This window comes from Grammomys surdaster, unplaced genomic scaffold (assembly GCF_004785775.1).
Source record: "Grammomys surdaster isolate TR1022 unplaced genomic scaffold, NIH_TR_1.0 62, whole genome shotgun sequence".
NCBI lineage: Eukaryota > Metazoa > Chordata > Mammalia > Rodentia > Muridae > Grammomys > Grammomys surdaster.
Window position 1 is genome coordinate 11693448 of NW_021604564.1, and position 2845 is coordinate 11696292.

The 2845-nt window shown below is 43.3% G+C and overlaps 1 pseudogene; it reads left to right on the forward strand.

The window, feature by feature from the left end:
* Positions 1-2462: 2462 nt before the first annotated feature.
* LOC114619217 lies at positions 2463-2604 on the forward strand (annotated as a pseudogene).
* Positions 2605-2845: the final 241 nt, after the last annotated feature.

Genomic DNA, 2845 nt, shown 5'->3' on the forward strand with positions numbered 1-2845 from the left:
GGATTGTCCTGAACAAGTCACCTGGAACTAGAAGCTCTCTTCCTGTACAAGAGGAGATGAAAGGACTAGAGAGATGGCTCTGCAGGTTAAGGACATGAGTTCAAATCTTCTCCTGTAAAATCCTGGGTGTGTCCTCAGTATAGGGTGAGGGAAACCAATACAAGAGGGTTGCTGGGTCTTGATGGCCACCAGCTTAGCTCCAGGTTCAACAAGAGACCCTGAGTGAAGACCAGTAGAACAAAGTTCCCAGAGTTAACTCCTGGCCTCTGGATTATACGCAGGTGCATGCATCCACACACATGAAGGCATATACCTCATACATGTAAAAGATATACACACAAAAAAGGAATAAAAAAAGAAGGGTTGAAAAAACATATTCATGTTAGGTTAGCTGGAAGTCTCTATGGCCCTCAAGGAGCAAGAGTAGTCTACCTTCCCTACGAACTGGGCATAAAAACTGTGTAACCTGTGGCTATTTATTCTTTTTTATATTTTTCCTATAGGATGAGGGATCAATAAAAAAGGTAGGTGGCCAGTCATGGTGGTGCATATTTTTAATCCCAGCACTCAGAGGCAGATGTAGGTGGATCTCTGTGAGGTCAAAGCCAACTTGGTCTACAAGCAAGTTCCAAAACAGTCAGGACTACATAGAAAGACCACTATCTCAAAAAACAGAAGAAGAAAGAAGGAAGAGAAGAGGGGGGAGGAGGGCATGGCAGGTCTTGTGTCCACTGAGTCCACTGAGTCCAGTACTTGTTCGGACACTCAGCACATCTCACTGCAGACATGGAAAAGGCAGAGCCATCCTTTAAGTTTACCTGGTCTAATTAGGGTAAGCCTTTCTAGCCTCTGAACTACAGAATTTGCCTTGGTTCAAGACAGTTCCAACAAATGCCGCACTGTGTGAAACAGGATCTCATGGGACTACATGGGAAGAGGAATCTTAGGGAAGGTTAAAGTTTCTGTTAGTATGATGGGAGACAATCAAAGAGCACTGAGGTTTGTCACTGGAGTAGTTAGCCTCAGCTGTCAACTTGACACAACCCAGAGAAATCTGAGGGAAACTCAATTGGGAGATTTCCCACTTCAGTCTGGCCTATGGTATGTGTGCAATAAATTGTCTTGATTGTTAATTGGTGTAAAAGGGCTCAACCCACTGTGGGCACTGCCGTCCTTAGGCAAATGATCCGAGGCTGTAAAAGAAAGGTAACTGAGCAAGCATTAGAGAGCAAGCCAATGAGCATCATCCCGTCAGGATCTGGGCTTTAGTTGCTGCTCTGACTTCCATCAGTGATGGAAATATAAAGTCGTTTTTAACATAAAATATAAAGTATAAACTGAAATAAATCTTTTCCTACGCAAGTTGTTTTTGGCCATGGTGTTTATCACAGTGACAGAAAAGCAAACTAGAACTGTGGTTTTATTGCAAGGATGATGCATGTGTCCTCCTCATGGGAGAAGCCATGGATACAGTGGGTGTATCTGTAACTAATGTTGGTCTCTTGAGTCACATTACCCTATAAAAACATAAGTGGTAGCAAAGACGTGTCTGCGCTAATGCACAATAAAGAGTCCATTAAACCCAGAATATGACTGAAACAAAATGCTTGTTATGTGTGTACTCCAGGGACAGAAAACTCCCTTGCCAGTTGACATACTGATGGGGACAATTACCTCCATACAATCCTAATTAAATAAGAACATTTAACTGTGTGACAAAAACCACAGAACTCTGGGACAATTGTGTGAAATGATATATAATAAATCAGCTTTCCTGTGATGTAACCTGGACCTCAGTCATAATAAGAGGACTCACGTTCGTGCTTAGGGGCTGAAACCAATCACATATCACAATTTCTTACACCGCGTGACACAAAGTAAAAACTCTTTTAAAGACAATGTAATGATGACTCTTGATTGGCAACCTGTCTGGCAACCTGTCTGGATTTAAAGTCATCTAGAAGACACACCTCTGGGTTTACCAGTGCGTTTTCAGAAATGTGTAAATGGGGTAAGATGTGCTATCTGACTATAGACAGCAGCATCCTAGCACCACCACGGTCATATGAATACAAATAAAAAAGCCAACTCAGCACAAACATTAATCACTGTCTACTCCCTGACAGCAGATAAATGTGACCAGCTACATTCTGCTTCTGCTATCATGCTCCTACCTCAGGGTGGACGGTACATTCCAACCACGACCCTTAAGTTGGTTTTATGTAGTACTATGTCACAGAAAAAAGAAAAGTAACTGAGACACTGAGCATGCTGGTACCCTCTGGCACAGAATCGTGAAGAGCAGACCCTGTCCTAAAGAGTTAGCACTGTAGCCAATAGTGCTCTCTCCTGGTACACTTCACCAGTAGCAAGGAAGAAGGATCTCTGGCACTGAGGTGGAGATATGAGTTCAGGATAACCTGAGATGGATATTTAGAAAAAAAAGATATGGGGGAGGGAGGAGATCTAGCAGGAGAGCCATGATCAAGAAGGTGATTTTCCCAGGGCAAGGCTCGTCCACTGTACTTGGCACATGCTAACCCCTGTCATTTCCCCAAAATGTGGGGAAGTTGACTGCATAATTTGTGATAATGGGGGACCATGTAAGAAACTGGGCTGCTATGAAGTGGCTTCAGAACAAAAAGAAAGTTACATCTTTTAAAACATAACTAGAGCTGGAGAGATGGCTCAGCAGCAAAGAGTTCTTGCTGTTCTTACAGAAAACTCAAGTTCAGTTCCCCACTGTCATGTTAGGCAGCTCACAAATACCTGTAACCCATCTCCAAAGGATCCAACGTCCCTCTTCTAGCCTCCTGTGTCACAAGCACGCACGCACACACACACA